The sequence below is a fragment of the Petaurus breviceps genome, unplaced genomic scaffold (genome assembly GCF_028583685.1).
Source record: "Petaurus breviceps papuanus isolate PSGF00001 unplaced genomic scaffold, PetGlider_PUasm1.0 185, whole genome shotgun sequence".
In the NCBI taxonomy this organism is placed as follows: domain Eukaryota; kingdom Metazoa; phylum Chordata; class Mammalia; order Diprotodontia; family Petauridae; genus Petaurus; species Petaurus breviceps.
The window spans coordinates 5707701-5729086 of NW_027185797.1; the positions used below are offsets into that span (position 1 = coordinate 5707701).

The 21386-nt window shown below is 38.9% G+C and overlaps 1 protein-coding gene across 1 annotated transcript in view; it reads left to right on the plus strand.

The window, feature by feature from the left end:
- The window catches only part of CPNE4 (copine 4), a 679918-nt gene that overhangs the window by 31183 nt on the left and 627349 nt on the right, over window positions 1–21386 (plus strand). Inside the window, exon 2 of the mRNA XM_069088381.1 lies at window positions 8000–8050. The gene's annotated coding sequence lies outside the window, so the exon portion shown is untranslated. The remainder of the gene's footprint in view (window positions 1–7999; window positions 8051–21386) is intronic.

A 21386-nucleotide genomic window follows, 5' to 3' on the forward strand; every position in this document is an offset into this window, starting at 1 on the left:
GGCCTGCTGGACTGTCTTCAGTGGGAGGTCAGCTTCTCTGTATCATTTTGTGGGTTCTGTAGCTCCAAAGTTTGTTTAGAGTCTTTTTTTACATGAATTGGAGGAGGTGGGAGCAGGATCCCCATGGAAGTCTTGTTTCTGTTTCCCCCATTTTACTTTTTAAAGGAGTTCTCTTTAGTGAATTTTTGTGCCTCCTTTTCCCTTTGGCCAATTCTACTTTTTAAGGAGTTTTTTTTGTTTTTGTTTTTCTTGCTTTTTGGAGGGCAATTGGGGTTAAGTAACTTGCCAAAGGTCACACGGCTAAGTTTTGTGTGTGTGTGTGTGTGTGTGTGTGTGTGTTAAGTGTCTGAGGCTGAATTCGAACTCAGGTCCTCCTGGCTCCAGGTCTGGCACTCTACTCACTGCACCACCTAGCCATCCCAAGGAGTTATTTTCTATAGTCAATTTTTGTCCTTCCTTTTCCAAGGTTTTGGCTCTCTCTTGCATAGCTCTAATTTCTTTTCCCAATTTTTATTCTACTTCTCTTATTTGACCTTTAAAATCCTTCTTGAACTCTTCCAAGTAGGCTTGAGACCAGTTCATATTCCCCTTTGAGGTTTTGGATGTGAGTATATCGACAATGTTGTCCTCTTCTGAATTTGTTCCTTTATCTTTCCTGTCCCCATAGTAAGAATCTGTGGTCATTTTCCATCTCTGTTTTTTGCTCATGATGTTTGCTTATTTCCTGGCTTTTAAAGTTGAGCTCTCCTGGTGAAGCACAGGGGGCACTGACCCATGCTTTTTGTGCTGGGGTCCTGGGAACTGGTCACTGACTTTTGTGCTAGGACCTCAGGTACTGACAGCTAGAATCTGTAGGGGTCTGGCAGCTTACCTGGTGTTGAACTGGAGTTGGTAACACTGAAGTTCTTGGGGTGGGACTGGGGAGTCTGGCCCTTGGAGGACTCCTGCCTGCCTGCAGCTATGCCCACTGGAGTTGTACTGAAGTACAGGGAGGTTTGGCTGCTGGAGGATGCCTGTCCACTGGCACATATGGTGGTTTCCCGAGCTAGTTACTGGTTCTCCTGCCTGTGCCAAGGAACTCCGGGAGTCCTGGTGTTGGCTCTTGCTTGCTCCAGCACCCTGGGACTCAGAATCTCTCCCCCTAGTTGCCGAGGTGTAGTTTGCTGGGACACCTTCCATCTTGTACTGTCTCCACCTCCACCAGAGTGAGAGGGACCTTTCCCATTTATTCCCTAAGCTTCCCAGGCTACAAGACTGCTGCACCCTGTCTTTCTGCTTGCTTAACTGTTCCAGGGTTTTTCCTGGGGCAATATTTTCTGGGATTTCAGAGGTCAATAAGGGAGAGTGAGAGAGATTTACTTCTTTCTTTGCCATCTTGGCTCCTGGAAGTCCAATTCTAAAAAGGCATCTTCTAACTCATACAGTCAATGATTCTTGAGTCCTTCAATTAGAGAGTGGACCAAGAATACTCTACGTGCCCTTTTTCTTGTTCTGACCCCTTGCCTCTGATTTTTTTTAGTCAAAGTGGATGCTCTGGGCTTAATACCATGGTAAAGTATGTGTGTGTGTGTGTGTCTGCGTGTGTGTGTGTGTGTGGGAGAGAGAGATAGAGAGAGGGAGAGAGAGAGAGGGAGGGGGAGAGAGACACACACAGAGAGATAGATAAAGAGACAGACAGAGAGAACTAGAAAACTGGATTGATCTGAAAGACTAGAGGAAGAGAGTATACTTTAGGGAGAATGTAAACTTTTTTGAGCATAGGGACTATTTTTTTGTCTGTGTGTCTTGCACAATACACTTTTTTCCTGTTTGTTTGGTTAGTATGAGGTTGGTGAGGTGATGGTCTGTTTTGAACCTGTGATTTCACCAATGTTTGGAAATTTTTTCTATCATTGCAGGAATGGCAGCTGTCCTACAGCTTGCAGTCATAAAGGGGGCAGAGGGCCTGGGAAATCCAGTGTAGTCCAGCCAATCAGAAGTGGGACTTGAAGCTAAGTGTTCCTGATTGTGAGGCCAGCTTCCCACTCACTCTGCCAGGCTACTTCCTGCCTAGTACACAGTAGGAGCTTAATAAATTTGTGAATTGAATTCAGAAGACTGTTCACTTGCTATATTTTTCTTAAGGTCAAGCTTCTCTTAAAAGCAATTTTGAGAAAATATGAGGTCAAGAATCTCTAACAAGAATCAGTGACTAACAGACCAAAGCAACTTTACTGGTTTTTGTTAATGAGAAAGACCCAAAGGGTTTCCCAGTACAAACAGAGAATATTAAATTTTATTTAACAACTAGAAATAAAATAAATGTTGAATAAATGAAAATTATTCTTTAATTCCCATATGATGGCCATTGAAGGAAGAGGGTAGGAAATGAGGGATTTAAGTGTCTAGTAGCATGTAGAAATGAGAACCCTTTAAAGAAGTCTGGATCACTTCAAGTAGTCTTTGGGGAGTGGATAACTGGCATTTGAAGAGAACCAGCCAGTCAGCACAAAGGTTTTACTCCATTTTCGTCATTGCAAGGTTATACAGCACCATCTGGAGGCCACTAGTAGTAACACACAGAGAGAAATCCTCCGGAGATGGGCTTCCTAGACAAAAGATTAGGCTCAGCCAGAGCAAATCAATGACATAACTTTTGACCAAGCGGTGACTTCTCTCTAGTGACATGAACTTCTCAAGCTGACAACCTGTCTTTTCTTTTTCCGCATTGGTCCAGGCTGTCTGTTGGCATGGTTTATTGGACATGATTCAGAATAGCTCATTTGGAGGGATTTTTTTTTTTCTAGAATGTGCCGTTTTAGAAGGTTTATTCAGCCATGCCAATTAGTATGGGCACAAAAGTCATGTATTCCTGCTTTCTAAAGAGAAAATGAGGGACAACTGATATCTCTGGCTGTTTTGCTGAGAGTACAACACAAAGCAGTAGCCAGGGCTGGAATAAATCTGAGAGAGCATCCTTGTTCTAATCCCAAACAACAAACAGTCCTTCAGTTTGGAAGCCAGAGGCCTGTTCTTGTGGTGCTCAAAGCATGGCACAAGGACCATGAGTCCTCACCTTATAGATGGGTAAGGACTTAGGTGATCTTATATCCCATACCCTAAGATTCCAAAGCGGATGGGCACTATCTCTGGGTTGTTCTATTTCAGAATTGCATAGTCAGTTATGTGACACTCTCTCCAACACACACTGTGGTTTCTGAGGTGCCTCATAAACCACATAAAACAACTCCCTCTTTGAAAGATGAGGAAACCAAGGCTTGCTTAAAGTCACAGAGGAAGTAAATATCAGAGGTAGGATCTGAACCTAGGCCCTCCAGTGGCAGAGCCAACATTTTTTCCATTGGACCCCACTCATAGCTTTATAGGCCAAGATTTAGAAGGGGCCTTAGAGGTTCTTTGGTTTATACCTTTGTCAGCCAGGGATTGCACCCAGCCAGGTTTAGGAGGTCAGGCTGAAGTGAAATTGAAATCAGAATTGCTTCTCTCCCTCTCTGGGGTGTGGTTCTAGCTTTTTGGGCCTTGTGAGCTGGCCTTAGCTATAGTCTCACTATATAGTGATATATATATATATATGTGTGTGTGTGTGTGTGTGTGTGTATGATATGTATATAGATGTATATATATATATTTATATGCCTATATAGTCTCAGTGCTCGGGGCCTCCTTTCTCAGGGGCAGCCACCTACTCCTGCAACCTTCTCCCTCTGGAACGTCCCTGCCCCATGCTGGTCTTCTTGTCCCAATGATGAGTTTTCCCCAGTGCCTCCATTTTGGAGGAGTGGCCCAGGGTGGCCATTCTTAATTCCCTTCTTCCTGACTGAACTTCTGACTTTCTGGCCTCTCACTAAGTACTTTCACCAAGCCCCTCACCCTGACCTCTTTCAGTTTTCTACTGTGTGTCATCTTCCTCCATTGGAATGTCAGCTCCATGAGAGCAAGGACTGTCTTTTCTTTTTGCTTGTATTTGCATCCTCAGTACTTAGTGCAGCAACTGGCTCATAGTAGACACTTAAGGCCTGCCTAGTCCTGTCTTAATACATAAAAATTGCCTGCCTATCTATTCTTCTTCCTAACTGTCTCAGGGTGTCTACACTGAAAGTCAGATTTGTTATCCTTCCCTAGAGAGGGACAGGTCCTGAACTCTCTTTTAAGCTTCTGCTTTGGGGATCTGATCACTCTCTTGGTTACATTATTTAAATATGGCCTCTGTTAGAGAGAGAGACAGACAGACAGAGAGACAGAGAGAGAGAGACAGAGAGACAGAGAGAGACAGAGAGAGAGAGACAGAGAGGGAGAGACAGAGAGACACAGAGAGACAGAGAGAGAGAGACAGAGAGGGAGAGACAGAGACAGAGACAGAGAAGGAGACAGACAGAGAGAGAGAGAGAGAGAGAGAGAGAGAGAGAGAGAGAGAGAGACTCTCTGAGAGATTCTCTAACAGTGAATCAAAGATTGAGATGAATGTCCTGGGAGTGTCCTTTTTCTGTGTGACTAAAACTGGGTAGTCCCAACACAAGCTCAGACCTTGACCGAAGGGATCCAAGGCTGATTGACCATAGATACGCAAGAGAACTAAAATAAGGTCATCTTGTGGCAGAATACATGAAGGCACTTGGTAATGGGTTTCTTTTTAAAATATATTTTTAAAATTTATTTTTAGTTTTCAACATTCAGTTCCACAAGCTTTTGAGTTTTAAATCTTCTTCCTCCCTTCCCCCCTCCCCAAGATGGCATACAATCTGATATAGGCTCTATATATGCATTCATATTAAACGTATTTTCACAATTATAACCAATTGAATGAATCACAAGAAAGAAAAGACAAAAAAAAACCAAAACAAAAAAGAGAGAGCAAATAATATTCAGACTCCGTAATTCTTTCTCTGGATGTGGATGGTATTTGCCATCATGAGTCTTAGAGCCAAGTCTATCAAAGTTAGTCATTGAATGATGTGGCTGTTATTGTGGATAATGTTCTCCTGGTTCTGCTCCCCTCACTCAGCATCAGTTCATATAAGTCATTCCAGTCATTCCATTTTTCTGAAGTCTTCCTGCTCTTCATTTCTTATAGCACAGTAGTATTCCATTACATTCATATACCACAATTTGCCCAGCCATTTGCCAATTGATGGGCATCCCCTCAATTTCCAATTCTTATCTACCACAAAAAGAGCTGTTATAAACATTTTTGTACATGTGGGCCCTTTTCCCATTTGTATGAACTCTTTGGGATACAGCCCTAGAAGTGGTATGGCTGAGTCAAAGGGTATGCACATTTTATAGCCCTTTGGGTATAGTTCCAAATTACTGTCCAAAATAGTTGGATCACCATTGGTTAGATTGGTGGACCCACTACTAATACATTAGTGTTCCAATTTTACCACATCTTTTCCAGCATTTATAATTTTCTTGTTTGGTCATGTTAGCAAATTTGACAGATGAGATGTGGTACCTAAGAGTTGTTTTGATTTGCATTTTTCTAATCAATGGTGATTTAGAATATTTTTCCATATGACTGTAGATAGCTTTAATTTCTTCCTCTGAAAACTGCCTGTTACATCCTTTGACCATTTATCGATTGGGGAATGACTTGTATTCTTACAAATTTGACTCAATTCTCTATATATTTTAGAAATGAGGCCTTTATCAGAGACACTGGTTGTAAAAATTCTTTCCCAGTTATCTGCTTTCCTCCTAATCTTGGTTGCATTGGCTTTGCTTGTGCAACATCTTTTCAATTTCAATATAACCAAAAGTATCCATTTTGCATTTTGTAATGCTCTCTATTTCTTCTTTGGTCATAAATTCTTCCCTTCTCTATAAATCTGACAGATAAACTATTCCTTGCTCTCCCAGATTACTTATAGTATCAGCCTTTATATGTAAGTCATGAACCCATTCTTACTTTATTTTGGTATTCGGTATGAAATATTGGTCTGTGCCCAGATTCTGCCATGCTATTTTCCAGTTTTCCCAGCAGTTTTGTCAAATAGTGAGTTTTTGTCCTAGAAGCTGGAGTCTTTGGGTTTATCAAACAGTAGATTACTATAGTCATTGACTACTGTGTCTTGTGTACCTCACCTATTCCACTGATCCATCACCTTCTTTCTTGGCCAGTACCAAGTAGTTTTGATGATTGCTGCTTTATAATACAATTTAAGTTCTGGTATGGCTAAGCCATCTTTCCTAGCATTTCTTTTCATCAATTCCCTTGATATTCTGGACCTTTTGTTCTTCCAGATGAATTTTGTTATTATTTTTTCTAGCTCTACAAAATAATTTTTTCGTATCTTGATTGGTATGGCACTGAATAAGTAAATTAATTTAGGTAGAATCGTCATTTTTGTTATATTAGCTCAGCCTACCAATGAGTAACTGACGTTTTTCCAATTATTTATATCTGACTTAATTTGTGTGAAAAATGTTTTGTAATTATGTTCATATAGTTCCTGGGTTTGTTTTGGTAGGTAGACTCCCAAATATTTTATAATATCTACAGTAACTTTAAATGGAATTTCTCTTTCTATCTCTTGCTCTTGTGTTTTGTTAGTAATATATATATATATATATATATATATATATATATATATATATATATATGAATGCTGTTGACTTCTGTGGGTTTATTTTATATCCTGCAACTTTGCTAAAGTTATTATTTCAAGTATTTTTTTTACTTGATTCTCTGTGATTCTTTAAGTATATCATCATATCATCTGCAAAGAGTGATAGCTTAGTTTCTTTTTTGCCTATTCTAATTCCTTCAATTTTTTTTTCTTCTCTAATTGCTAAAGCTAACATTTCTAGTACTATATTGAATAACAGGGATGATAATGGACATCCTTAATTCACACCCCACATGGCCATCTTTTTAGAAATGCTTACCCTCATTACATATAATACTTGCTGATGGTTTTAGGTAGATGCTACTTATTATTTTAAGGAAGACTCCATTTATTCCTATGTTCTAAGTGTTTTTAATGGAAATGGGTTTCTAATCACACTTAATTGAGAGAGAGCAAGGGAGGGAGAGCAGGATCTTCCTTTCTTCCACATTTCCTGCAGGATATCTCCTTTCACCAGTGCTCCAGTGGTTTGGGTTAGAAGCCATGATGGAGAGAGGTCTTATGCCTTGCTACTTGTCCCCCTAATTTTCCTTTCTTCTGGAGGGTCTGGGAGGAGAAATGGCATCCCAGTAGCTATGACTTCAATCACATCACTGCTGTCCACCTCTTTTCACCTGCTCCCACTCATTGTTCTTTTTTTCCCCTCAAGGGTTTTCTAAGCCCTACTTCATCCTAAAAATGCAATATTCTGTGCCTTTGGAGATAGATGAAGACTCAAAATATCAGGAGTCCCTGCAAGTCCAGGCCATTATGCCTACCTGTAGAAGAAGTAGAATCTGTCTTCCCACCCTGAGAGGACTGTTACATGTGGATGGCAGGTTTATACAGGCCTTTGGGCTATGAAGTCTAGGTAGGTTACACAAAAGGACCTCTCAGGGCAGAAGGCTAAGCTTCACCTTGAAACTCTCTGTGTAGAGAAACCCCCTCTTCTCTGTCTTTAATATCTTACACCATTCCCAGAATTTGTGAACTAGAACTAAGCTCAAAGAGCTTAATCCTCTCCTTTTACAGAGGAAGAAACTGAGTCTCAGGGAGATTAGAAATAACTTGACAAAGGATATGTAGAAAATGAGCTACAAAGCCAGAGTTGGAACTCAGGTCTTCTGACCCTTAGTTGAGTGTTCATCTTTTTTTTTGTTGAAATTTGCTGTCTAGACAGGACCCAGTATGTCAGTTGGTAGCAGCTTTCTACTATATCTGACCTCACCACCTCTTTTCCCTTCACGAGGAGGGAGAGTTCTTTTCAGACTATTAGGTTTTGCATATTTATTCATTATATACAAAATACATGTGATGGCCCTTTACTAAAATTTGTGACTTGACCTTGTTTATAATTTGGTTTTGAAATAAAACCCTATTTCTCCTTTTTTTAGGCAGTAGAAGAAAGTCTGGATTTGAATCCCACGTGAAAGCCTCCTGCAGAGGTACTTATTATCTTTGAGAATTGCTCAAGGACTTGCTTATGGTTAGGTCAAAGGTAGAACTTAAGCCTCTGGATTTCAGACCTGAGGCTGCCCTTCCACTCCCAAGGCACCTCCCATCTCCGGTAAGGGAATTAATAAAGAAATAACCCAAGCCAAATTGCTTTCTATTCTCTAGCAAGGGAGAAATGGGGCTTCCTGCTTTCAAAGTGCTTTGTTCTCTTTACCTTATTTGCTAGCACAACAATTCTTTGAGTTCCTCTAAGCATTTTCATACTGACTTTCTGAGGAAATGGATGTCAAGAGAGCTTAAGTGAATTGCTCCAAATAAGACATTAATAAGTAGCAGAGTTGGGACCTGAAGAGAGCTCTCTTGAGGGAGCTTGGTGGCATAGTGTATAGAGTGCAGGGCTGGGAGTCAAGTCGAGCTGGTCAAGTCCAGCTGCTTCCTAGCTGCATGACCCTGGGCAAGGCACTTAACCCCTACCTCAATTTCCCCATCTGTAAAATGGGGATGATGATAATAATAGGACCTACCTCCAAGAATTGTTGTGATAGTCACAGGAGATAATATTTGTAAAGTACATAACATAGTGCTTATTTCCTTCCTTCTTTTGACTCTAAAATCCAGGATGCTTTTCACTGCACCAAATTCCTTTGCTCAGTCAGTGTTCAAAGTGTATGTATGGAGGGAAGGCAGGGCAGTTATTTAGTTAGAGAAATTAAAAATGAGGAAAGTGTTCTATTCACAGGCACAGGTCTACTGTTGCATGAGGGAAGACTGGTGGAGGGACACTAGTCTAAAACCCTTAGCTTTGACTCCATTCCTCAAGATCTGGGTATTCCTTGCAAAGTCTTTTTAGATAAGATGTAAATTAGCTAACAATGAGAATAAGCCTGACACAGATATCAGCTCAGTTTGAAACAGTAAAATGCTGTTAAATGAGCCCCAGATGTCTTCTTATATACTGAGAGAGCAGGAGAAAAGTCACTAAATAGGCAAAGCTTGGTGGGGAAACACACAGTGTCCCTGGCTTTATAGACTCTTCGTTTTTTTCCCCCCATAATAAAGCCAAGTCATTTGTCATCATTGAATGCGTCCTGTACACCTGACTTACTAAAATAATTGGACCCCAAAGGTGGAAGCTCTGCCAGACAATTATCGGCATTCACAGGGACCTTAGATCCTGCAAAACACTCACCAATTACAACTAGTATTTATTGGAACAATGGAATAATGGAGAATTAGCTCAGCTCGAGCTAGAATTTAACTTTCTAGTAGCTTCTTTTTCAAAAGAAGGAAGGCACTGTGCTTTGTACCTGGCAGACACTCAAATATTGGTTGCTTTGATAGGAAATACAATTTTCTTCTAAAGTGAAAAGTAGTGCTGAAGGAAAAAAATATTAATACTGTGACTCTACAAGCCTGCCAGAAACAATTTTCACAATTAATTGAACATTATTCTAATATCTGAGCTATTTCTAGGTTGGAGAGAGATACCTAAGACGGGGCATTCCCCGTGCCTTTGGCGCGAGCTGCTTCAGGGCAGAGATTGCCTTTGGCCTTTCTCTGTAGCCCCGGTGCTTAGCACCGTGCCTGGCACTGTTGTTGTTCAGTAATCTCATGCCCCCACTTGGGGTTTTCTTGGCAAAGATACTGGACTGGTTGCCATTTTCTTCTCCAGCTCATTTGACAAACGAGAAAGCTGAGGCAAATAGAGTTAAGTGACTTGTCCAGGGTCACACAGGTAGTAAGTATCTGGGACTGGATTTGAAGTCAGGAAGATGAGTCTTCCTGACTCCGTGCCTAGTGTTCTATGCACTATGGTGCCACTTAGCTGCACTGGCACACAGTAGGTGCTTAATAAATACATTTGAAATAACATTTCTAGAAATTTTGAAGAAGACAAAGGTAATAATATGTTAAAAATACAGTCTTTTCCTTAACGCTACAGAGCGGTGGAATAACAACCATTCATTGTCCCATTCTTTCCCAGGTCACTCTACTCAAGAATTTTGGGGAGCTCAGAGATGAATATTGATTACCTCTCCTGAATAATGGAAGGCTTCCCTTTGAATGAGGCAGTTAAGGGGCACCATAGTGTATAGAGCACAAGCTCTGGGGCCAGGAAGACTCATCTTCCTGAGTTCAAGTCTGGCTGTGTGACCCTGGGCAAGTCATTTAACCCCATTTGCCTGAAAAAAAAAATTGACTGAAAGCTGCAGAACAGCAGTTGTTTGAGACTTAATTTATAATGAGGCCTGCTCATTAGCAATCATTTAATCATCTTTGTATGGCTAGGACATAGGGTCTGCCATGGTTGTGGGTGTGGTTTCTTTTAACAGTTGCAAAATCTAAAATTAATACTTTGTTTTCACCTCAAAAGTCATTTCCTTGCTCTATAGTACCCCACCCCCCTCTCTCTCATGCATGCACTCATGCCAGAAAACCAACATTAAGAAACTATACAAAACTACTCAGTTTAATGATTGGGACTTGCAGTACATGCAACTTTCTATTTTGTTAACAGAAAGTATGTGATTAGGAACCAACATCATCCATTTACATCTGACCTGAGTTTTGTTACCTTTGAGGTTGACTTCATTTACATTTTTGTAGTTATTTTGTATATAGTTCTTATGATTCTTCTCTCTTGCCTTTGCACCTGTACATACAAGTTTTCCAATGGTCTCAGAATTATTTGCATCCATTATTTTATACAATATAGTAATATTTCTTTACATGAATATTTCACAATTCGTCTAGTTAGTCCTCAATCACTGGGTACTTGTTTCGTTTACTTTTGTTGTTGTTATTACAAAGTGTGTTGCTATAAATACCTTGAAGCACAAAGGACTTTCTTTCTGTCATTGACCTCCTGAGGGCTTAAACACAGTAGTGGGATTGATAGATCAAAGGGTATGAACGGTTTAGCAACTTTTTATTATATAACTAAAAATTGTTTTCACTGATTCCTCAGCAGTGAATCAATGTGCTATTTTTTCCTAAATCCCCTTGAACATTTACACTTTTTTATTTTTTCATTTAACATTTTTTTTTCAATTTCATGGACATAAATTTCTTTAATTTGCATGTCTCTTATTAATGATCTTGAATTTTTTCCATATGGTTTTTGGTAGTTGGCATTTCTTTATTGAAATATGTTTGTTCATATCCTCTGACCACCTATTGAGAAATAGTTTTCAATTTTAAAGATTTGTATTAATTCTCTAAATTTGTTAGAGATGTGAAGTGTAAATTTTCCCCCCTAAACTTTTCATATTCTGTCTGCATTCATGCTCTTCTTCTGGCACTGTATTGTCATAAGTCAAGGAATATTGTAATCTCCAAAGAATTGAAATTAAAGGTCACCCCAAAGACATGGGGAGCTTTAGTTAGTCTTCAAAACTTTATCAACTAAGAATTGCACAAGGGAACAAGCAAGAATAACATTAACAGAGAGGGATTGAATGGAAAAGAGTATGAGATAGTCATGGGGTAAGAGTGAGGGATAACTAATGGACAGCTCAGGTACTCCATTGATATTTATGCATTGTGAGGAGACCTAGAGGAAGCTCCTTAGGCCCTGTTGATTAGAAGCTCTAAGGTGAACTTATGGGAAGATATGGATGAATCACACAAGCTGAGAAGCATGAACTGGCAGTTTGTATTGTATCTTTGCAGGAGTACTCACTCATACCAGTGAGATTAGCTTGAGAAATATTATGACTTCTCATTACAGAAGTATTATGGTCTTTGTCTTCTTGTTTCAAACACATTTATGCAGAATATTGTTGAGTTCTTTTTTTCTTCCAAGTTTAATCCAGTGACGGTCAATGTTATAATTGTTAAGTTTATTTTTCTTTCATCCCATTCTTTTATATAAATTATTTAATTTAAATCAACATGAATTCACTTAGGTTTGTTTTGTGTGAAACAATCTGATATTAGTATCTTCCCATAAAAACTCATTCTCTGTTGTCTGACTCAAGCCCAGATTCCCTTACCATATTCATTCATTCATGCACTTATTTTTAGTTGGCAGACCATAATTTTTACTTTTTTAAGATGAAATTTTACTTTTAACAGTTATTAAGCTTTTTTTTTCTCCCACTTCCAGCAAGGAAAAAAAAAGAAAATCTGTAATGAATAAGCAAAGTTAAGCAAAAATAATTCCCATATTGATCATGTCCAAAACTTTTACTCTATTTTGAAATGTTCTAAAACTTCTCTTGCCTAACCCAAATAAGATTATGATTCAGAATTTCCCTCTCCTACCCTACCTCTCACCCCGACTCTATCTTTGAATGTCCTCTGAAATAACTTTGTATTTTCTTCATTCTTATCTGTGCTCATGTTGCTTTCCCTCAATAGAATGTAAGCTGCTTGAGGTCAAGGAATTTCTCTTTTTGTTTATGAATTAGAAATGCTTAACACAGTGACTAATGGGCAATAAACATGCTTTCATTCCTCTAGCATCTGATCCCCTTTATGGTGTTTGTCCATAAACATTCTCCTTTTTTTTTTTTACAGCAATCTTTATATAAGGTAAGAATATTAAAAGAATTCTAAAATTAGGTCTAAAAGATCTAATTCTAAAAATTACTGATTCTAAAATCTTACCTCCTTCTTTACCCAGCCCAGATGAGTGTGTGATTCTAGACTGACCTTTGTTAGTGGTGTTTCAATATTTTCTCTTTGTTCTCTGAGTGACCTTCAGCCATAGTGAGACCCTAAACTTCACTAGCCTTGCTCCTCAAAGTATGTAAACATTGATTTTGGTTTTGGTCTTTTCATGCTATATGATCTGAGGAATTTATGCACCAAATGCCCTGGTCACCTCTATTTTCTGCAGCTGGAATGATTCAAATTCTTGTCTCCTGATGAAAATCCACCTTTTAAAATGCCATTCATGCAGAATGTTATTTTTGGGTGCAAATTGATTTCTATGGCTTTTTGAAATATCATATCTCGGGCTTTTCTTTCATTTCCTCTGGTAGCTGAATACTCTTAGATAATTTGAACTGTTTTCTCTTGATATGTGAAAGCCTCCTCTTGGATGCTTGCAAGAATTTTTTTTAATGTTCAATCTTTGGAATTTGGTGATAATGTTTCTGGGTCAGTTGAACTTGGGATTCTTCTCCCTCCCATCCCCTAGGGATCCTCAGAATTCTATCAGTTTATGTTCTGTTTCTAATACTTCTGGTCAGTTTTCTTTTATGGGCTTTTCTGCTTCACTTTGATAAACCAATAATTCTAAAAATTGTTTTGTGTTCTTTCTATAAGGTCAACTACTTTGACTTGTTGAGCTCTCAGGCATTCTTCTAATTTCCATCTCAATTTTGTCTGAATAGTTGTTCTCAGTTTTTGAGTTCTGAAACTTTTAATCTCTTTTTCAGAGTGTCTGTTGTTCTAATTGGATTTCTCACTATTTGTTCTAAACAGTCAGTTCTCTTGTTTTTTGAATTTGTTATTTTAATTTTCATCCTTGTGCTTTTTTCATTTGGGATAGGGAGGGCATAGTGGACATAGTGGACAGAGATATGGCACTGGAGCCATAAAAGACCTGAGTTCAAAGCCTACATCTGATATGTTCTAGCTGTCTGACTCTGGGGAAATCATTCAACCTTTTTATGTCAGAGGCCACTTTCTAAGAGCAGAAGTCACATAGCAGGTGCTAACCCACATTCCCCATAGGGAATTCCCTTATGTAAGAGTTCTTTATACAATGAAATCACAAGTCTGGTGATTTTTCATTTTCTTTTAACTCTTTTATTGAGTTTCTCAGTCAATCTAGAGGTGTGTGTGTGTGTGTGTGTTGGTGAGGGAAATCTAATTTTTATTGCAACATTATCTTTCTCTTTTGGGAATTTTGCCTTGTATATGTATATACAAAAAAATAATAGTTGGCATTGAAACAGCTTTTTGAAGGTTTGCAAAGTGCTTTACATCTGTTATCTCATTTGATCCTCACAGCAATTCTGAGAGTTAGGGACTATTATTATCTTCATCTCACAGGTGAGGAAACTGAGACTGGAGAAGTCAAGAAATTTGCTCCTCACACAGCTAGTAAATGTCTGAAACAGGATTAGAACTCAGGTGTTCCTGATTCAAGGTCCAGAGATCCCTCCATTATATAGCTGTCCCCAGACTTATTTCTGGGAGAGTGCTAATAAATGGAGGAATCAAGAAAGAGAAGAAAGGAAAATGAAAAGAGAGAAGGAAGAAAAGGAGTGAAGAAAAAAGGAAGGAAAAGAGAGAGGGAAGGAAAGGGAAAAGAGAGAAAGAAGAAAAGGAGAGAGAAAAAAGGAAGGAAAAGAGAGAGGGAAGGAAAAGGAAAAGAGAAGGAAGAAAAGAGAGAAAAAAAGGAAGGAAAAGAGAGAGGAAAGGAAGAAAGAGAGAAGAAAAGCAGCCAGGAGGCATTTAGGAAGTGTAGGTGCTGTAATGGCTGGATGCAGGGTATGGATGAGCTGGTACTTTTAAGGTGCCCTTTGACTTGTTACCCTGTCACTGTGTCATCTTTTCTTCAGGATCTATATTTTCTCTTGGTGGCTGGAAGGCAGCAGTGACGGTGAGGGGCAGGAGCCACCACTGGTCAGGTGTGGGAAGCTGCTGGCTGGGAGCTACCTGTTCTTGGGCAGGAATGCTGACTCACTTCCTCCCACAGTGGCCAGTGCTCTAAAGAAGGAGCCATCTGATTCCCTGGAGGGAAAACCTCATACCATGGAAGCATAATAATGATGAAAACAGCAACAGTGACAGTCAGGGTATTGTGTCCTTGCTAGCTTTTCAGTTTCAAAAACTTTTAACTAATTAAAATAGACTAGGGCACCATCTTATACTGTTTTTTTAGATTAAATTTTATTTTTTAATTGTTCAGTCATTTCTGTCATGTTCAACTATTTGTGACCCCATTTTGAGGTTTTCTTGGCAAAGATATTAGAATGGTTTGCCATTTCCTTCTCCAGCTCATTTTATAGATGAGGAAATTGAGACAAACAGGGATGAGTGACTTGTCCAGGGTCACACAGCTAGTAAATGTCTGAAGCCATATTTGAACTCAGGTCTTCCTTACTCCAGGTCCAGTGCCCTATCCACTGTGCCACCAAGCATTTATTTTTCCCCTTCTGCTTTCCACTCTATATTGGAAAAAAAGAAAGGAAAGACAAAATTCTTATAACTAATAAACATAGTCAAGTAAAACAATTTCTTATATTGACCACATCCAAAAATGAATGTCTTATTCTATATATTTAGTCAATCACCTTTGTCTTGCCAGAGGTGCATAGCATTTTGGTCCCCTGGGATTATGATTGATTGTTATGTTGATCAGAGTACTTCAATCTTTCAAAATTATTCATTTTTACATTGTTCTTGTTATAGCATAAATTACTCCTCTGGCTCTGCTTGCTTCTTTCTGCATTAGACTACACACAGGTCTTCCCAGGTTTCTCTGAAGCAGTCTCTTCATTTCTTACAGCCCAATATTATTTCATTACATTCATATACCATAACTTGTTTAGCCATTCCCCAGTTGATGGATATCCCCTTATTTTCCCATTCTTTTCTAACATGAAAAAAGTTGCTACACACATTTATGTGTATAAACACACATATATTACATACAGGACATATTTCTCTTTCTTGGATCTCCTTGAGTTAAAAGTCAAGTAAGAGAACAGCAAGTGAAAGGGTTTAGTACCTTTGGGAGCTTATTTTAAAATTTCTTTCTAGAACAGCTGGACCATTCCACATCTCCATCAACAATGCATCAAGGTGTCTCTTTTCCTGAAGCCTCTTCAATGTTTTTGCTAAACTAATGGCTCTGACTGAAACCTCACAGGGAGCTTTTATTCTTAAAAATTTGAATCAGCTCCTTATATATCTTGGATTTGAACATTTTATCAGAGAAATTTGCTGCAAAATGTTTTCCCCTAATTAACTGTCTCCCTTCTAAACTTAGCTACATTCTATTTATTTGTGCAAAAACTTAAACATTTTCTGCATTTCTCACCATACATCTCACCACCATATTTCTCACCATCCCTCACAACTCTTTCATTCTTTCACCCTCTCTTCCACTTACCCTCTCAATCAATCAATAAACATTTGTTAAATCCCTGTTATGTATCAGTCACTGTGCTTAATGCTGGGGTTACAAAGAAAGGCAAAAACAGCCCCTGCCCTCAGGGAGCTTACAGTCTAATGGGGAGACAATATGCAAACTATGTATGAATGAACTAGACACAGGATGCCTTGGAAATGATAAAAAGAGGGAGGCTACCGTAATGAAGTGGGATGGGGAAAGGCATGAGGTTTTAGCTATCACTCAAAGGAAGCTCGGGAAGCCAGGAGGGGATGAGGAAGAAGACAATTCCAGGCATGGGGGAAGTCAGAGAAAATATCCAGTCAGGAGATAGTGTCCCTTTTGAACAGCAAGAAGGGCAGTGTCACTGGATTGCAGAGTACATGGGGAGTACAAGGTATAAGAGCTCTGCAAAGGTGGAGTAAGAGGCAGGTTATGGAGGGCTTTAAATAACCAGAAATGATTTTCTGTTTGATTCTGGAGGCAATATGGAGACGTTGGAATTTATACTGAGCAGGAGGTGACATGGTTAGTTCTGGGCTTTGGGGAGATCACTTGGCGTCTGAGTGGAGGATGGACTGACCAACCAGCAGGCTATTATAATAGCCCCAGCATGAAGCAGTGAGATGTTGGCAGAGAGAAGGGGACATATGTGAGAGATGTTACAAAGACAAAATGGACAGGCCTTGGCAATAGACTGAATATAGGGAACAAGGGAGAGAGGGAGAGAGAGAGCAAAGAGTTGGGAATGGTGGTTAGGTGGTGAGCCTGGGCTCTTTCTTTTAGTGGCCCAGTGATTCTTAAATAATCTCTTCTTGATCTTTGTTTTGTAGGTCAAGGTTATTATTGTTGTTGTTTTTAAATGAGATACTTTGCATGTTCTTCTCCTCGTCCAGTCTTTTCATTTTGTTTTGATATTTCAGATTGTCTCATGGAGTTATTAACATCTTTTTTGGTCCATCCTAATTTTCAGGGAGTCTATTACTTGGGTAAGGTTTTATACCTCATGGTAAGCTGTTAATTTTCTTTCCATGGTTCTTATTCATAGTTATCATTTCTTTTCTCTGGTGCTCTCATCTCACTTATAATATCATTTATACTCTTTAAAAAAACTAGCATTTATAGTTTTTAAAAAATTTGTAAAGAACTTTTAAAATATTATCTTATTCCCCCCCCCAAAACAATCCTGAGAAGTAAGTACTATTATTATACACATTTTTACAGATGAGGAACCTGAGACAGTGGTTAAGTATGGGTCACATAGCTAGTGAGAAGACTGGATTGATCCTGTATCATTTTCTTACTGATCCTATTTACAATGAATTGTTTTTGTCCTATAACTGCTTTCATAGCTTTTTGTTTCTGAACTTAGTTGAGATTCAGCTGATCTGTAATGAGTTAAATTTTAAAGTTCAGCTCCCTTGCTAATCACTGTTCTATTCTTGCCTCAAAGAATTTAGCTGATGTTGGGGGATGCATGTGAACACAGGGGAATCATGTCTAATATCTTTATACCACCAAACTATCCTTCAAGGATGTCTGGTTTTCGGTGTCTGGTCTGTTATTTCTAAGCCTTGCAGCTGCACTCAAACAATGGACATTTCTTAGTCTCATGAAAGAAGAAGGAGGGTCATTGTTAGCCCCCATTACCAAACTTCCAACCAATCAGGCTATCTTCATCTCAATTTTGTAATCAGTCATGTTATCCCCAGTCCCATGATGTCATCTACCCTGTTCTTTTCTTTATTCTGTATTCCCCAAAACCTATACAAGGGGACCTGCCTGCTCAGGATCTTTGGCATAAATGGAGGCAATCTATTGACCCATTTATTGACAGGCAGCATGCCCTTGTAAAAAATGTTATCTTGATCAGAGAGTTGCCTCAGTTTGTCCTTTTGTTAAATCTTATCCACAACACTAGTAAATATCTGAGGTAGGATTTGAACTTAGATCTTCCTGACTCCAATCCAGGACTCTGTTTACTTTGCCACCTCACTGCCTCAAGAGTTTTTAAAACTCTTGCATCATTTTTTTCTAGGAATTTTAATTGATCTTGTGGGCAAATTGTATTTTTTTTGAGGTTTTACTTAGAGTTATTCTCTCCTTCTTCATTTGGGTCTAGAGCATTCCTGGCATCATAATAGGGTTTTTTTTTTTGCTTTGGTTGTTTACTTATTGTTCCATTAATTTGCTTTGGACAAGCTAGCATTGCTGGTCAAGCTTGGAACTCTGGAGGCTGACTTTTTTTCTCTTTACAAACACCCTTGCCCTTAGAACTGCTAGTCTGGCCCTGTGACTGAGTCCAGGATCAACTTTTGGCCGTCCTTGTACTTCTGGCTTAGCCCTTCTGGGAGACCTCATGGTATTGGATTGGGACCAAGGCTGAGTCTCTGATCAGCTCTGGGCATCCTTATACTGTTGGTCTAGCTCAGAACTCTGGACACTGAATCTCTGATCTTGGTCCACTCTTGTTCCATGATTTCTGCTCTCTTCACTTGACTATAGGTTAGATTTGTCATTTTATGCAGGAAAGATGATCCACTGTAGTGTTTCCTTTGGTTTTGGATCATTATTCAATCTAGCACTTGTAAGTCATGGAGAGAGGTTGTTGGGGAGGGGAGAGATGGCTTGTTCTGCTCCCTCCTGGGCCACCATCTTAGAATTGTCTCCTTAATCTTATAGTATTGATTTTCCTGGGGAGCTTCCATATAAACTTTTATGACATTAATGTAGTAGAATCTCCAAAATATTGATAATGTAGACCCACAAATGATATTTTGCTAAGGTTTCCTCTTTACCTATCTCTTGCTCTATAATCTAGGGGAGCTCTCTTTTCATGGATTAACAGTTGCTAATAGGGCTTGCTTGAGTGGTATTTTTTACCCTTGATGTTGACTTTTTTCTTTTTTCCTTTACTCTGAACATAGTTAACACTAAATGAGATGATAATTTCCACACACAAAGGAAAATACAAAAAGAGGATTCTTTGTGAAACTGTGAATCTGTAGTATAACGAAGAGCTTGCTTTTCTTTTAAGGTATATAATAAATACAAAATGTTATTTTCAAAGCTCTCCTGGTAATACTATTCTTCCTTCACCCAAATGGTTTTCATTATTTGCCTTGATATTCTAGATCTTTTTTTTTATCAAAATGAATTGTTATTATAATATCCAGTTCTGTTAATTATCTCTTTGATAGTTTGATTGGTAAAGCATTAAAGTTATCTTTTAAAGTATTATAATTTTTGTTATGTTGGCATGACCCAGCCATGGACACTGAATATTCCTCCATCTGTTTAGTTGTTCTTTATTTCTTTAAGGAGTACTTTGAATTTATGCAAGTACTCTGAGTTCTTTGGTAGACTGATACTTAAGTATTATACTTATTTTGTAGTTATTAGAATAGAATTTGCCTTTCTACTATTGCCTCTTGTATTTTGTTGTTATATAGGAATGTTCTTGATTTTTGTGGGCTTATTTCATAACCTCTAACTTTGCTGAAGTTATTAATTATCTTGGTTAGTATTTCAACCTATGAAACCAGTTTTAATGTAAATTCATTAATCATTGCATTGCTGATCTATGTATTTGATTACTAAAATGCAGCTGAGAGGGGCCATTAAGGGAATACCCTGGGAGGGGAGAGAGAGAGAGAGATTTAAAACTATGGTACTTTATCAGAGGACTGTTTTGGTGGGGGATTTAGCCTGTGTATGGAATACTTATTCAAGTACCTCTCTAGTGTCTAGACAATGATTAAGTAATTTGGCTGGGGAAGGCTGGCTAGCTGAGGTTGGTTTGAGAAATAAGGTCTTCATTTCCACTTTTCTTCCGACTGTTTCCTTTCTTTTCTTTTCTTTTCTTTTTTTAAAGCAATCGGGGTTAAGTAACTTGCTCAAGGTTACACGGCCAGTCATTTCTGGGTGTGGGAATCTCTCTTAAGGGTGGGAAGTTTTAAAAAGGAAGCTGGGGAGAAGATAGAATAAGAAAAAAAGGAGGAGGAGGAGGAGAGGGAGGAAGAAGAAGAGGAAGGAGGAGAAGTAGCAGCAGAAGAAGAAACAGGAGAAGCATTAGTACAGTATTATTATTATTATTATTATTATTAGTAGTAGTAGTAGTAGTAGTAGTAGTAGTAGTAGTAGTAGTAGTAGCAGCAGCAGCAGCAGCACGGCCATGAGAGTCAATATTGGGTCCCCCCTCTGGGACACTTTCTTCTGAGCTAAGCCAGGGTAGGGCTTCCTTGGCAAATGCAGCAAATGAAGGTTTTCATCTTCCTCTGTGTTACTGTCTGATGAGCCTATCCTGCTGGTATCAGGGCTGTGTTCTTCTGCTGCTGAGTCTTGCTGTGCACCAGGAGGCGTAGCGAGGTTTCCTATAATTTCTCATTTGTGACTCAGTGTGCTGGGGAAGATGGAAGGGCTATTTGGGATCTGCTGTGATTTCTTGTAAGCTTTGTGAGTCCTTCTTCTGTATCATGAGGAGGCAACAGAAGGGACAGGTACTAGACTCATGACAAGGAAGGGCTTAGGTGGATTTCTGTGGGGATCTGCAGAGGGGTATACCTTCTCTGTATGGCAAAGTTTCTTCATCATTTATTTTGCTTTGTTGCTTAATTAAATGTCTTTTGCTTTGAAGTACTAGTTTTCTGTTTGCTTTGGTAAAAGGAATCTTGATGGACTCATGAGCTGCCACCCCAAACCTGTTATGAACCTGAGGGAGCTTTTACTAGTGCCTACGATTGAAGAAGCTCCAGGTTCAAAACAATAACTTTTATCTATCTGGCATTTGAAGTTTGAAAGTACTTTTATCACAACCTAATAATGCAAATACAGGATGCCTCCATTTTAAGCTATAAAAGCTTAATTTAAACTATTTATCAAAGCTTAAAAGTGCACTAATACTGTTGGGACACCCTGTATTTTACAGATGAAGAAATGGAGGCTTAGAGCCATATCATGACTTGTCATTGGTCGTATGATCAGTAAGCATCAGACTACAACTCAAGGTCCTACTTTCTCAGTAAGGTCAGCGCTCCTTCCATTGCATCATGAAGGACTAGATTTAGAAGGGTCAGTGCTGGCAAATGCAGATGAAGACAATGTAGAATTTCTCATCCAAATGCAATATCTGTGGGACTAATTATTTCTGAAAACTGTTTGCAAAGCTGGCCCAAAGTGGGACATAGTTTATGTAACTGGAAACACATCAGTCAACTTTTGGATTTCAAAGTTTGGGGCTTAAAATACTATTG